The 16,735-nt window shown below is 42.9% G+C and overlaps 1 long non-coding RNA gene across 12 annotated transcripts; it reads right to left on the bottom strand.

Moving 5' to 3' along the window:
* Positions 1–4,211: 4,211 nt before the first annotated feature.
* LOC109747560 (uncharacterized) lies at positions 4,212–11,023 on the bottom strand. 12 transcript variants are annotated; one of them, XR_012187367.1, is made up of 4 exons: positions 10,501–10,968; positions 10,307–10,347; positions 9,332–9,376; positions 4,212–9,042 (listed from the first exon to the last, which is right to left on the bottom strand). It is a non-coding gene; the product is annotated as an uncharacterized lncRNA (long non-coding RNA). The 12 variants fall into 12 exon arrangements; XR_006665167.2 differs by having other exon boundaries at positions 9,332–10,136; positions 10,307–10,985; XR_006665165.2 differs by having other exon boundaries at positions 4,212–7,445; positions 7,733–9,042; positions 9,332–10,984.
* Positions 11,024–16,735: the final 5,712 nt, after the last annotated feature.

The raw sequence follows: 16,735 nt of genomic DNA, 5'->3' as shown, positions 1-16,735 counted from the left end.
CTTAGTCCATCTGTCATTGAGGGTATCTTGTTCGGCCTTTAGTTTTTGTCGTTGCTTCTTCAAGCTACGCGGGGTGGCAATTAGTTGCCATTTGAACCGCTCTTGATCCAGCGGGTCTTCGGGGACGATAAAATCTTCGTCACCCAAACCGACCTCCTCTTTGGAAAGGGGAGGTAGTTACTGTCTTCAGAGTCATTGAGATCTTCAAGGTTGAGCGGATCCTCGTGCTCCTCGTGATCGTCTCGTGGTTGTTCATCGTCGCCGGGGTCGTCGAGGTTGTCAGCATTGTCCGCAGTGCCATTTTCTCCGGTGTCCATGATGCTCACATGGCTTCGACGCGCCTTGGAGCGGTGACATTGTCTGCGGCGCTTCAACGGCTCATCGTTGGGCCTGCTGTTATCCTTCCCGGGAGTGCCATCGTTGTCCTTCGGGGTGTCCACCATGTAGACGTCGTAAGTGGACGTTGTTGGGTAACGTAGCATGCAATTTCAAAAAAATTCCTACGCCACGCAAGATCTATCTAGGAGATGAATAGCAACGAGAGGGGAGAGTGTGTCTACGTACCCTCATAGACCGAAAGCGGAAGCGTTTGACAACGCGGTTGATGTAGTCGAACTTCTTCTTGTTCCGACCGATCAAGTACCGAACGTACGGCACCTCCGAGTTATGCACATGTTCAGCTTGATGATGTCCCTCGAACTCTTGATCCAGCAAAGTGTCGAGGAAGTAAATGAGTTCCGTGAGCACGACGGCGTGGTGACGGTGATGGTGAAGTGATCCGCGCAGGGCTTCGCCTAAGCACCGCGAGAATATGACCGAGGGTGTAATCTGTGGAGGGGGCGCCGCACACGGCAAACATATGTTGTTGTGTGTTCTAGGCGCCTCCCCCTCATATATATAGGTGGGAGGGAGAGGGAGCAGCCAAGGGGCGCCCCAAGTAGGAGGAATCCTACTTGGGGGCCTAGTCCAATTCGCCCCCCTTACCATATTTTCCGGAGGGGGAAGGAAGGAGGGAGGAAGGAAGGAAGGGGAGGCTGAATCCCTCCCCTTTCTTCTCTCTTCCCCTTCTAGTTTGGCCCATATGGGGGGCGCAGCAGCCCCTGTTGGCTGCTGCGTTTCCCCTCTTGGCCCATTAGCCCATATCTTTGCCGGGGGTGCCCGGAACCTCTTCCAGTGACCCGATATGTACCTGGTACCCTCCGGAACACTTCCGATGTCTGAATACTATCGTACTATATATCAATCTTTACCTCTCGACCATTTCGAGACTCCTCGTCATGTACGTGATCTCATCCGGGACACCGAACAACATTCGGTCACCAAATCACATAACTCATGTAATACAAAATCGTCATCGAACGTTAAGCATGCGGACCCTACGGGTTCAAGAACTATGTAGACATGACCGAGACACCTCTCCGGTCAATAACCAATAGCGGAACCTGGATGCTCATATTGGCTCCTACATATTCTACAAAGATCTTTATCGGTCGAACCATAATGACAACATACGTTATTCCCTTTGTCATCGTTATGTTACTTGCCCGATATTCTATCGTCGGTATCTTCATACCTAGTTCAATCTCGTTACCGGCAAGTCTCTTTACTCGTTCCGTAGTACATCATACCGCAACTAACTCATTAGTTACATTGCTTGCAAGGCTTCTTATGATGTGCATTACCGAGAGGGCCCAGAGATACCTCTCCGATGCTCGGGGCGACAAATCCTAATCTTGATCTATGCCAACCCAACAAGCACCTTCGGAGATATAGGTACGTCTCCAACGTATCTATAACTTTTTATTACTCCATGCTATATTATCTTCTGTTTTGGACATTATTGGGCTTTATTATTCACTTTTATATTATTTTTGGGACTAACCTATTAACCGGAGGCCCAGCCCAAAATTGCAGTTTTTTGCCTATTTCAGAGTTTCGCCGAAAAAGAATATCAAACAGAGTCCAAACGGAATGAAACCTTCGGGAACGTGATTTTCGGAACGAATATGATCCAGAGGACTTGGACCCTACGTCAAGAAATCAAGCAGGAAGCCACGAGGTAGGGGGGCGCCTACCCCCCTGGCGCGCCCTCCACCCTCGTGGGCCCCACGTTGCTCCACCGACGTACTCCTTCCTCCTATATATACCTACGTACCCCCAAACGATCAGATACGGAGCCAAAAACCTAATTCCATCGCCGCAACCTTCTATACCCACGAGATCCCATCTTGGGGCCTGTTCCGGAGCTCCGCCGGAGGGGGCATCGATCACGGAGGGCTTCTACATCAACACCATAGCCTCTCCAAGGAAGTGTGAGTAGTTTACCTCAGACCTTCGAGTCCATAGTTATTAGCTAGATGGCTTCTTCTCTCTTTTTGGATCTCAATACAATGTTCTCCCCCTCTCTTGTGGAGATCTATTCGATGTAATCTTCTTTTGCGGTGTGTTTGTTGAGACCGATGAATTGTGGGTTTATGATCAAGTTTATCTATGAACAATATTTGAATCTTCTGAATTCTTTTATATATGATTGGTTATCTTTGCAAGTCTCTTCGAATTATCAGTTTGGTTTGGCCTACTAGATTGATCTTTCTTGCAATGGGAGAAGTGCTTAGCTTTGGGTTCAATCTTGCGGTGTCCTTTCCCAGTGACAGTAGGGGCAGCAAGGCACGTATTGTATTGTTGCCATCGAGGATAACAAGATGGGGTTTATATCATATTACATGAATTTATCCCTCTACATCATGTCATCTTACTTAAAGCGTTACTCTGTTCTTATGAACTTAATACTCTAGATGCATGCTGGATAGCGGTCGATGTGTGGAGTAATAGTAGTAGATGCAGGCATGAGTCGGTCTACTTGTCTCAGACGTGATGCCTATATACATGATCATACCTAGATATTCTCATAACTATGCTCAATTGTTCAACAGTAATTTGTTCACCCACCATAAAATACTTATGCTCTTGAGAGAAGCCACTAGTGAAACCTATGGCCCCCGGGTCTATCTTCCGTCATATTAATCTTCCAACACTTAGTTATTTCCGTTGCTTTTATTTTACTTTGCATCTTTATCATAAAAATACCAAAAATATTATCCTATCATATCTATCAGATCTCACTCTCGTAAGTGACCGTGTAGGGATTGACAACCCCTTATCGCGTTGGTTGCGAGGATTTATTTGTTTGTGTAGGTGCGAGGGACTCACGCGTAGCCTCCTACTAGATTGATACCTTGGTTCTCAAAAACCGAGGAAAATACTTACGCTACTTTGCTGCATCACCCTTTCCTCTTCAAGGGAAAACCAACACAGTGCTCAAGAGGTAGCAAATACCTGTAGAGCATCTTTATAATCACCCAGTTACGTTGTGACGTTTGATAGCACACAAGATATTCCTCCGGTATCCGGGAGTTGCATAATCTCATAGTCAACGGAATATGTATATGACATAAAGAAAGCAATAGCAATAAAACTAAACGATCAATATGCTAAGCTAACGGATGGGCCTTGTCCATCACATCATTCTTCTAATGATGTGATCCCGTTCATCAAATGACAACACATGTCTATGGTTAGGAAACTTAACCATCTTTGATTAACGAGCTTGTCCAGTAGAGGCTTATTAGGGACATAGTGTTTTGTCTATGTATCCACACATGTATCAAGTTTCCGGTTAATACAACTAGTCATCAACCCGTGCATCTGCACGGGCTAGTGATACTAAATACACATAAGTAGTCTCTGAGAATAATTAATTAAGCATGTAAAATGGATAGAATTAGACGACAGAAAAAAAAACATAGAAACAACTTTTTAAGACATGATCATAAAAACATAGAACATTTTTGTTGGTACCATATGGGTGGTGGACAGCTCCTTGAGATATCATAAACAGGTATGCTTTTCAGCTTGTATTAACAACTTTTTGTATATGCCTTTATAATTTTGAGATGGGTTTCATATTGCGATTATAACCAAGGCGGTCTGACTTTTCTAAATATAACATTTAAAGCAGCATTCCTGCAGTTTAAATAATTGAAAATTCATTTTTGTGACATTTTGCGCTTTGTTGAATTATTATGTCAATGTGACTATTTAAAAGTGGTGAGCTGAAAGAATGAATTTGAAGAGTATTATTTGAAGTACTGTATTGCTGTCATGATGTAAAGTAAGAAAATAAGAGGTATACTTAAGATTCGCGAAAATAATAAGGAACAGTTTCTTGACACATGATATAGAGCATGCATATGTGAGAGTCTATTTTGCATCTTATAGCACATTACAATGTTGCTTAAACTAACAACATATTCAAAATTGATTTAGCACCCGTTTGGATCATTACTGTTAACAAATAAAAACTATGGTGTGAACTGCGAACTCAAATCAGGCTCCAAATCTAGCTACTGTCCCGCACATGAATGACCTCGACAAATGATCATAACTCTTTAATTAGCCGCAACTTTCCTTTTTTGCAGCAACTGATCATATTGAAACGGTTTCTTGTGCGGATGGATGATGCGTTTTTTCTTCTCTTGATGGAAGCACGTGCATGAACCACAAACCATTTTTCCCTTCTAACTGACAGGATAAAAAAACCAATTTCTGTGTATAGGAATAATTTACAAAGAGGATAGAAGGTTTTAGGCATTGAGCATTTAAATGTATAGATTTTGCTATAAAATTCCCAGAAAAAATATATACTACTTTTAGTAGTTTTGAAGTACAAATATGCATGCGTCAGAAACATCATAATACTCCATGGTATGTGCTACGGCTATGTAGTAGCTTCGAAGGTGTCCAATACTACATGGTCCTTCTGAAATCAAGAGACAACGGCACAAATTTTTGGCGATCCAATTTACCACTAAGATACATAAATGCAGTGACAAATTCAGTACATAAATGCAAGTAATAAATTAGTTTCTTGGATTTTGGGTACGGTGCATTCTTGTTAGTACAAAAGAAGAATGTGGAGAATGCATGGACATTCGAACAAAGCAGGGAAACATGTCGTCCAAAATAAAATCTAGAAAATAGAAAATGGAATATTACCTCAAATAAATTTTCATTAAATCCCATCAATTCCCCCGCCAGAATAGCTTCAGTATCAGCAAGTGACTCTGAAACCCAAGCTACCAACTATACTCCTTCCGCACTGTACGCCACCTGGGATTAAGCTGTACGCCAACTGGAAAAAAAAAAGAATCATAAATAGGGACATACAATCTACACTGTAGATCTGAATAAGCAAGAGGCGATCGAGACCATATTTCTTACTCGCAGGAACACCAAACTTCGAAAGAGCACAGCAGACCATCCGCTAGTTTGATTTTCTATAACGTGTTTTATCCTAATGGTCTTAGAACACTATTTATAGTTCAGCATATAATTTTCAACTTTATTATTGGGATATGCAATTATTTCATTAAGGATTTTTTTTAGAGAAAAGGCATCGGCGAGCCCGAGAGAGGACTCGAACCTAGCCCGGCTTTGAATTAACAGAGCCCTCAACCGGCCAGGATTACGTAGAACCACATTACAATGAAAAGAAAACAAAGCGGAGCAAAGATACATAGCGCTAAGAGGAACAGCTCAAAGGCAACAACAAACAATGTTGCCAACGACCACCGCAATGCCAAACAAGCAACCAAACTAAGGCTACAGGAGGATGGCAACTTCAGACTTGTATTGTGCCGCTGACTGCAATCGCACAAGCAGACAAGAGCAACACCAGATCTGTCTCTGCCGCCGCAAAGGGCCACAACCCATTCACCCGGGCTCGACGGGAGCCGCACCAGCGGCCGGCAGAGCGGTTCTACATGAACCCAGACCAGGGCGCCCAACCACCGTAGGGGAACAGCAGAGGCAGACCCACACGCATCGGAAGCCGACCACAGAGCACCATGACTGGAAGCCGCAGGACAGGACGTCGGCCGCGAGTCGTCGAACGAAGGCGAAGATCCACGGAGAAGGCCAAAAAAGGGCACAGCCAAGCGGTGGTCAGGGATTGGAAATCCGCAACCGAGACCACGACGGCAGCCACTGAGAAGAACAGGCCGCCTTGCACCGTCACCGCATCACCAGCAGCTCCACCTCACACAAGCAATCCCCGGAAGACGCCTTCAAGAAGGAGCACGGCACCGGATGCCGCCGTCGTCCAAGCAAGGGGAGGGCAGGTCTTCACCTGTGCTCGAGGAAGGGTGGGAGGGGAGTACCACACCAAAGCCTCCAGGAAGGACTACGGCGCCGAAAGACGTCGCCTTTGGTGAGGCCGCCGCGCCGGCCAGGGGTTTCCCCCGGAAACACGCCCAACCACCAGATCCGTCCGTCCAGACCCCCATGACGGCGACCGAAGCCACCAGGGGCTGGAGCAAGAGCAGATCGAGGTCGGGGACGGAGCTTCTCCAGGACGCGCATGGCGACCCACGCGGGGGCGCAGCAACGCCAGCGCCCGCTACCCCCCCCCCCCCCCCCCCCCCCCCCCCCCCCCGCCCGCACGGCCAGGGAGGCAGCCCGCCACGCCGAGCACCACCCATCGGAGCCGCCTCTCTAGACGCCGGGGCCCTCCACGGAGGCGGAGCCGCCAGATCCCCGCCGCCACCTTCATAGGCGTCGCGCGGCCGCGCCGGCAAGCACCTCAGGCGGCGGCGGAGGGAGGGAAGAGGGAGGGGGAGGCGCGGACAATTAAGGATATTCATGTGACGAAAGATGTAAAGTTCATGTACACGTTGTTTTTAGCTTTATAGTGGTCGGGACGGTCATATGGGTCACTGAAAATAGCCAAAATAATAATTAATTGTGAATCTTTTTCTAGTAAATATGTTCGAGTGTTCTACCTACATGTGAATTTTTGTGAAGAAATGACATATGTGGTCTTATGGAAAAAAATTGGTGCTCTAAAATTGTCTTTCTTGAAGCATTTTGGAAGTCCTATTCTTCTTTCTCAATAAGTTTTAACTAATTTTTATGCTGAATACTGGCTTTGGATATAATTCAACTCCAGAAAACACTGTGCACAGAAAAGTTAAAGAAGTCTTCAGGTTATAGTACTTGATGACATGTAAAAGAAGTTATCCTTGATCACATAAGAACCACATCTCAGAATCTAATATATTGTTGTCCTAAAAAGTTGAAGTACAACATATTTCCCAAAGGGATGTATCATCTGCAACCTACCCGTCCATTATTGTACTCTGTTATTATAATAACATCCAATCTCCTCCGATAAGACTTAGTCGATTGGTCACCACTTCCTAGCATGTACTTCCTCCGTAAAATATAAGAGTGTAGTGATCTAAACGCTCTTATATTACGGAGGGAGTACATGTAAACTGCTGCTGTTGTTTATTTCTTTCGCCAAGTAAATCAATTTGTTGTCGGTTTTGTCCTCAGCATCAAATAGAGTTTTCATTGCAGCAGACAAAGTGGTTTGGACTTTCGATCTGAAAATACCTCCAAGTAAATAAATCTGTTAGCCAGTTTTGTCCTCAGCAGCAAATTGAGTTTTCTTCGCAGTAGACAAAATAGTTACCAATTGTTTTCTTGAAAGGAAGTTTGGAATAAGAAACATGACGCCTAGGTACACAAAATGAGCATTTTTTCGGAACAAACATGAGATCAGTGCACCATTGCATTAAGCATCAACGACTTCCAGCTTTCTACTATGCTGGGTATCTACGGACTGTGTACTTTTATTGCGAAATGTGTACAAAGCAATGTACATATATACCTCACACTAAGCTTGTTCGTAGTTGGTCTATCAGGCTTTCTGCAAGAGAAAGTCAGAAAAACGGGGATATAGGATGATGGATTCACATCAAAGAACATGAATGTGGTATCTCCAGACTCCAGCATGCCAAAAGAACTGGTATTTGAAGATATATGCAGCTAGCTAATGTCCCTATACAGAGCATCGGAGTTGTACTATACTATACCTGTTGTGAACTGCAGTTATCTTAATTTTGGTAATCACCTAATAGATGATAGAAAAGCCTCTTGAGCATGTCATGTGGAAATTATACTCCAATCTCCATGCTATGTCAAATGATGGCATTCATATCTTTTACCAATTGACTGCAGATAATAAAACCTAAAGGATGGGCGGAAGGCCAACAAAAATGGTGTATGGACTCATGGAATTGCAAAGAAAATCCATAAATAGATTATGTGGAAGTCATACTGAAAACTAACACTATTTGTTACCTCTACAGATATTGCACTCATATTTCTTGGCTGGATGCATCACTCTGAGTTAAGAAGAATCATAACATTTCCATTTGCTTAGAAATTGTATTTTGGAGGCAAGAGAAGTACGCTAACAATATGCACCCTATAATTAATGGAACAGGGGATTTTTTCTACCAAAGGGAGCCATAAAATATACCTTACTGAATAACTAAAGCTGCCGGCATGCTTCTCTGAAATCGATTACACGATGTAACACAGGGAGCAATTTTCTCCGGAGAAGGGTTCCACATAAGGAAGACACAATAAAATTCCATTGAAGTAGTGCCCAAAACTTTTTCTAATATTTAACATTTAGGTATAATTTAATGTCAATATGGCACATCTAAAGCTTGGCACTATCTCACATAGTAGACTATAAACATGAATACTCATATATTTATTGTCTTGCCTATAAAATTAAAAAAATAGTATTTGGCACTATTTTCTGTACCAAGTATTTTTAAAATAGAAAGAACTTAATATGGTGTCGGATTGATTGATTATGATCATTTGCAGTTAACAATAACATTATAAACACAGTATTACTAAACTGATTGAACGTCTTAAAAAAATCTGAAAGTAACTTCACTGTATAAATCCTATGACTGTATTCTTGATGGCTTGATCTGTTTCACCATAAAGCACAGTCAATAGGGGCGGGCTATCAATTAGATTCTTCAGATAATATATTCATGCGGAAGTTTTTGTGTACCCATTGACATTAAAGGCTGAGCTGGAACATCAATGTATCAATTAATGGAAGATAAATTCATCGATATAAGCATCCGTAGCACCACGTCCATCAAGGTATACCTGTTGTGAACTGAAGTTACTGTAATTTAGGTAATAATCACTTAACAGATGGTAGAAAAGTCTATTAAGCATGTCATGTGGAATTTTTTTTTTTGAGAATCTCATGTGGAAATTATACTCCATGGTATGTCAAATGATCGCATCCATTTCTTTCACCAATTGACTACAGATAACAACACCTAAAGGATGGGCGGATGGCAAAAAAAAAGGGTATACAGACTCATGGAATTGCAAAGAAAATCCATAAAGATTATGCGAATTCATACTGAAAACTAACACTATTTGTTACCTCTCAGAATCTAGCACTCATATTCCTCGGCTGGATGCATCAGTCCTAGTTAAGAAGAGGCACAACATTACAATTTTCTTAGAAATTTCATTCTGGAGGCAAGAGAAGTATGCTAAAAATATGCACCCTATAATTCTCGACGAATAATGGGAATATGGAATGGAACAGGGGAATTTTCTTTTTACTAGAGGGGGCCATCAAATATACCTTACTGAATGATAAAGCTGCAAGCATGATTCTCTAAAATCTATCACACCATGTAACACAGGGAGTAGTTATCTCCGGAGAAGGGTTCCACATAAGGAAGAGACAATAAAATCCCATTGCGGTAGTGCCCAGAACTTCAGTATTTAACATTTATGTAAAATTTAATGTTAGTATAGTACAGCTAAGGCTTGGCACTACCTCACTGTAGTAGGCTATAAACATGAATACTCATATCTTTATTGACTTGCCTATAAAATCAAATAAATAGTATTTGGCAGTGTTGCTGTACAAAGTATTTGTAAAATGGAAAAAAAAATCATAATATGGTTTTCAGATTGATTGGTTATGAAAAGTCGCAGTATTGCATAACATTATAAAATGCACTCTTACAAAACTGAATGTAACTTCATCTTAAAAAATCTCACTGTATAAATCCTAGGAGTGTATTCTTGATGGCCTGGTCCGTTTCACCATAAAGCACAATTGATAGGAGTGGGCCAACAATTAAGTTCTTTTTTTTTGCGGGTGAACAATTAAGTTCTTCGGATGATATATTTGTGCGGAAGATTTTGCGTATCCATTGACATTAACGGCTGAGCTGGAACATCAATGAAATAATTAATAGAAGATAAATGCATCGATATAAGCATCCATAGCACAACGCCCCATCAAACATATATCTATATGTCACTTGAGATTAAAATCTGAACCACCAATGTAGTATCAAGAATAGAAAAAAATTAAAGGCGTACAGGTGGGCAGATTTACCTGCTATGGAGAGGAATCCGGGATGCAACCATCACTTAGATCTAGGAGGAAACGAAGGAGAAAAAATTAAAGGCATAGAGGAGGGCAAATTCACCTGCTATCGAGAGGAATCTGGGATGCAACCATCACCGAGTCCAGGAGGAAACGAAGGTTAGAATCTTGGACAAAGAAAATTGTAGGAGATGAGAACCTACCCGAGACCAGTGGGGAACAAATGGGTGAGATCCTGGGGACGCAACATCACAGGATTGAGATGAGGCACGATTGGTGGAGAGCCACTTTCAACACCAGAGATTGGTGGAGATGAGGCAGCGATTAGATTGAGGAGAAGGAAGCCATCAGGCTGGCCTCCGGCGGCAGCACGACTGATTCACACTGCGATGCGCCGCCTTCTCATCGTCCAACATGGATTGCAGCTTAGATTGCAGAAATAGTAAGGTTGGAGAGGAGGAGGATTGGGGAGAGGCTGGATTGTATGGTTCTGTTTAGATGGATTGCAGCGTGGACGCGTAGGAAAGGCAATTAGGAGGAACATCGCCAACATCTAGATTAAGGATGGACGTTTCGCTTGGACTATTGGTGGGACAGTATGTGAGGACTCTCTGGGATAATTCGACGACTGTCAATAACTAATCTTGAGATCCGACGGATGATAAGCTTAATTTCTGAGAATTAACGTGGAGCCTCGAATGATGCATCCAATTAGTAAATATAAGATATAAGATATAAGATTCTAGCATGAATAATAATCATTTATCATGATATAAGGAAATACAAAATAACAACTTTATTATTGCCTCTAGGGCATATTTCTTTCAGTCTCCCACTTGCACTAGGGTCAATAATCTAGATTACATTGTAATGATTCTAACACCCATGGAGTCTTGGTGCTGATCATGTTTTGCTCGTGGAAGAGGCTTAGTCAACAGGTCTGCCACATTCAGATCCGTATGTATTTTGCAAATCTCTATGTCTCCCTCCTTGACTTGATCACGGATGGAGTTGAAGCGTCTCTTGATGTGTTTGGTTCTTTTGTGAAATCTGGATTCCTTTGCCGAGGCAATTGCTCCAGTATTGTCACAAAAGATTTTCATTGAACCCGATGCACTAGGTATTACACCTAAATCGGATATGAACTCCTTCATCCAGACTCCCTCATTTGCTGCTTCCGAAGCAGCTATGTACTCCGCTTCACACGTAGATCCTGTCACGACGCTCTGCTTCGAACTGCACCAACTGACAGCTCCACCATTCAATATAAATACGTATCTGGTTTGTGACTTAGAGTCATCTGTATCAGTGCCAAAGCTAGCATCGATGTAACCATTTACGACGAGCTCTTTGTCACCTCCATAAAAGAGAAACATATCCTTACTCCTTTTCAGGTACTTCAGGATGTTCTTGGCCGCTGTCCATTGATCCACTCCTGGATTACTTTGATACCTCCCTGCTAGATTTATAACAAGGCACACATCAGGTCTGGTACACAGCATAACATACATGATAGAACCTATGGCTGAGGCATAGAGAATGACTTTCAATTTCTCTCTATCTTCTGCAGTGATCGGGCATTGAGTCTGACTCAACTTCACACCTTGTAACACAGGCAAGCACGCTTTCTTTGAATGATCCATTTTGAACTTCTTCAAAACTTTATCAAGGTACGTGCTTTGTGAAAGTCCAATTAAGTTACTTGATCTATCTCTATAGATCTTGATGCCCAATATATAAGCAGCTTCACCGAGGTCTTTCATTGAAAAACTCTTATTCAAGTATCCTTTTATGCTATCCAGAAATTCTATATCATTTCCAATCAACAATATGTCATCCACATATAATATTAGAAATGCTATAGAGCTCCCACTCACTTTCTTGTAAATACAGGCTTCTCTGAAAGTCTGTATAAAACCATATGCTTTGTTCACCTCATCAAAGCGTATATTCCAACTCCGAGATGCTTGCATCAGTCCATAAATGGATCGCTGGAGCTTGCACACTTTATTAGCACCTTTAGGATCGACAAAACCTTTTGGTTGCATCATATACAACTCTTCTTTAAGAAATCCATTAAGGAATGCAGTTTTGATGTCCACTTGTCAGATTTCATAATCATAAAATGCGGAAATTGTTAACATGATTCGGACAGACTTAAGCATCGCTATGGAAGAGAAAGTCTCATCGTAGTCAACTCCTTGAACTTGTCGAAAATCTTTCGCGACAAGTCGAGCTTTGTAGACAGTAACATTACCATCAGCGTCAGTCTTCTTCTTGAAGATCCATTTATTCTGTATGGCTCGCCGATCATCGGGCAAGTCAACCAAAGTCCACACTTTGTTCTCACATGGATCCTATCTCAGATTTCATGGCCTCAAGCCATTTATCGGAATCTGGGCTCATCATAGCTTCTTCATAGTTCGTAGGTTCCTCATGGTCTAGTAACATGACTTCCAGAACAGGGTTACCTTACCACTCTGGTGCGGAACGTGCTCTGGTTGACCTACGAGGTTCAGTAGTAACTTGCTCTGAAGTTTCATGATCATTATCATTAGCTTCCTCTCTAGTTGGTGTAGGCATCACGGGAACAGTTTTCTGTGATGAGCTATTTTCCAATTCGAGAGAAGGTACAATTACCTCATCAAGTTCTACTTTCTTCCCACTCACTTCTTTCGAGAGAAAACTCCTTCTCTAGAAAGGATCCATTCTTAGCAACAAAGATCTTGCCTTCGGATCTGTGGTAGAAGGTGTACCCAACAGTTTCTTTTGGGCATCCTATGAAGACGCACTTCTCTGATTTGGGTTCGAGCTTATCCGGCTGAAGTTTTTTCACATAAGTATCGCAACCCCAAACTTTAAGAAATGACAGCTTGGATTTCTTGCCAATCCATAGTTCATACCGTGTTGTCTTAACGGATTTAGACGGTGCCCTATTTAACGTGAATGCAACTGTCTCTAATGCATAACCCCAAAACGATAGTGGTAAATCGGTAAGAGACATCATAGATCGCACCATATCTAATAAAGTACGGTTACGACGTTCGGACACACCATTACGCTGTGGTGTTCCGGGTGGCATGAGTTGTAAAACTATTCCACATTGTTTTAAATGAAGGACAAACTCGTAACTCAAATATTCGCCTTCGCGATCAGATCGTAGAAACTTTATTTTCTTATTACGATGATTCTCCACTTCACTCTGAAATTCTTTGAACTTTTCGAATGTCTCAGACTTGTGTTTCATCAAGTAGATATACCCATATCTTCTTAAATCATCTGTGAAGGTCAGAAAATAACGATACCCGCCGCGAGCTTCAACACTCATTGGACCGCATACATCGGCATGAATTATTTCCAATAATTCATTAGCTCGCTCCATTGTTCCGGAGGACGGAGTTTTAGTCATCTTGCCCATGAGGCATGTTCGCAAGTATCAAATGATTCATAATCAAGTGATTCCAAAAGCCCATCTGCATGGAGTTTCTTCATGCGCTTTATACCAATATAACCTAAACGGTAGTGCCACAAATATGTTGCACTATCATTATCAACTTTGCATCTTTTGGCATCAATATTATGAATATGTGTATCACCAGAATCGAGATACAACAAAAATAGACCACTCTTCAAGGGTGCATGACCATAAAAGATATTACTCATATAAATAGAACAACCATTATTCTCTGATTTAAATGAATAACCGTCTCGCACTAAACAAGATCTAGATATAATGTTCATGCTCAACGCTGGCACCAAAGGTCTAAAACTAATCCCGAAGGTAGATGTAGAGGTAGCGTGCCGAGGACGATCACTTCGACCTTGGAACCATTCCCAACGCGCATCATCACCTCGTCCTTAGCCAATCTTCATTTAATCCGTAGCCCCTGTTTCGAGATACAAATATGAGCAACCGAACCAGTATCAAATACCCAGGCGCTACTACGAGCATTAGTAAGGTACACATCAATAAAATGTATATTAAATATACCTTTGTTCACTTTGCCATCCTTCTTCTCCGCCAAATACTTGGGGCAGTTCCACTTCCAGTGACCAGTTCCTTTGTAGTAGAAGCACTCAGTTTCAGGCTTAGGTCCAGATATGGGTTTCTTCCCCGGAGTGGTAACTTGCTTGCCAATCTTCTTGAAGTTCCCCTTCTTTCCTTTGCCCTTTTTCTTGAAACTAGTGGTCTTGTTAACCATCAACACTTGATGCTCCTTCTTGATTTCTACCTCCGCAGCTTTGAGCATTGCGAAGAGCTCGGGAATTATCTTATCCATCCCTTGCATATTATAGTTCATCACGAAGCCTTTTGTAGCTTGGTGGTAGTGATTGGAGAACTCTGTCAATAACACTATCATCTGGAAGATTAACTCCAGCTGAGTCAAGTGATTATGATGCTCATGTCTGCTAGAACTACGTCGGTATTGCCCCAAAGAGGAAGGGATGATGCAGCACAGTGATGATAGGTATTTCCCTCAGTGATGAGACCAAGGTTATCGAAACAGTAGGAGAACCAAGCAAAACTACATAAACAACACCTGCACACAAATAACAAATACTCGCAACACGACGTATTAAAGGGGTTGTGAATCCCTTTCGGGTAACGGCACCAGAAATTGGCAAACAGTACAAAAAAAGACACATCCGTGACATTTTGGGCCGAACGAAATTTTTTTCTGTCATACTTATGACACTTCTATGACGATAATTGTGACAAAACCCGGTATCATCATAGATGTGGTGGGGTCCTACTTCTATGACAAAAAATCATGACAGAAAATGGGCTTTTCGTCCTGGGCGGGCCAGAGACGCAGCTGCATGACATTCTTTGGGCCGTCCATGACGGAAAAACTGTGGTCGAAGCGAGGGCGAGGAAAATATCGGGGTGTTCCCGGTTAGGGTGGGTGGTCGGGGCTGAGCGATGCGCGTTTCTCTCGTACACGCACGCGCGTGGGTGCGAGGCGTTGGGCTCTAACTGAACCCGAGCGATTGCACTGCAGGCTACGCATTACTGAACCCGAGCGATCGATCGATGGCTGTTAACTGGACCTATCATGGTTTTGTCACGACAGATGTCCTCGTGAAGGGACTTAGTCATGGAGCCATCACAACGGGTTAGCTTAAAGGGGTTAAAGCGGACAAGGGACGCAGAGAGTTTATACTGGTTCGGCCCCTTGCGGTGAAGGTAAAAGCCTAATCCAGTTGTTGTGGAATTGCTAGGGTTTCGATGACCAGGGAGCGAATACGCTTTGCCTGAGTCTCGAGTTGTTGTCTGTTGTCCTTAAACCGCCGCCGGGTTGTCCCCTTATATACATGGGTTGACGCCCGTCGGTTTACAGGGTTCCGAGGCCGGCTCATAAACGTGTCCGGCCCGGTCTCTACTTATTTCTGCCTTATAATACAAGCTTACATATCAAGGTCGGTTTATGACTACAGGCCTTAATCCGCCTTTGGGCCCTGGGCCTTCATAAAGCGTCATCATCTTTGTCTTCATGGTCTTCAAACATAATGACTCACTATAGGGATAACCCGGCCTTTCCTGGCCGGTTTACGCCCAGTAGTAATATCCCCAGCATTAGGCCCAGATTGATTTGAACTGGTTCATGTCAATCTCCAACACTTTGAGAAAAATTCTTCTTCGGCATCTTCACATAAGTCTTGTAAACCACCGTGACGTCACTTTCCCGGACCATGATAACTCGCCATGACATCATCTGTTATTAAAAACTGCACATAACCCACCTTTATTAATGAGCCTCCGGCAATCAAGGCGACAGCTCCGCCTCATATCTAAATTTTGGGCTCCTTGATTTTCGCGCCTGTCACTTATCCCTTTGCTTTTATAAATAGGGCCAGGGGGTCCTTTCCATCCCCCCCCCCGTGCCTCTTTGCATCGTCTTCTTCCTCGCGCCGACCGAACCTTCGAGCTCTACCGCCGCCGTCGTTCTTCGCATCTGCCTCAACAACAGCCGCTGCATCAACCTGTTGGTACCAGAAAGCCGCGGCGTCTCTCCGCTGTTCCTCTGTCATTGGTAAGCCTTCTCTCCTTCCACCCTAGATCTTACCATTAGGGTTTGTACTCATCGGAGTTCTTCGAAGTTCTCGAAGCTGTTCTTCCTTGTTCTTCTTCAGTAGTACCAATGGCGAGTTAGATCTGATATTTTTTAGTGCCCTTGTAGTTTAAACTCCTTTTTCCTCATTAGGGCATCTTCTTTATACAAAACTCATCTGAACTTGCTGAACTGTTCGAGCACTTGAAATTAGGTCAGAATATATTTTGATTTTCCAACGCACGATAGATCTGAAATTACTATGCCAGGTTGTGAAACTTGTTTTTCCTTCACTTATACATCTTAGATCTGTATCTTCAGTACCAGATTAGGCGGTTTAATCTCATAGAAAAATGATGATCCGGTAGGTACCATTAGTCCCCTG

The sequence above is a fragment of the Aegilops tauschii genome, chromosome 6, assembly GCF_002575655.3.
Source record: "Aegilops tauschii subsp. strangulata cultivar AL8/78 chromosome 6, Aet v6.0, whole genome shotgun sequence".
Lineage (NCBI taxonomy): Eukaryota > Viridiplantae > Streptophyta > Magnoliopsida > Poales > Poaceae > Aegilops > Aegilops tauschii.
The sequence above is the reverse complement of the archived record's forward strand: the minus strand, read 5'-3'. Positions and strand labels throughout refer to the sequence as shown.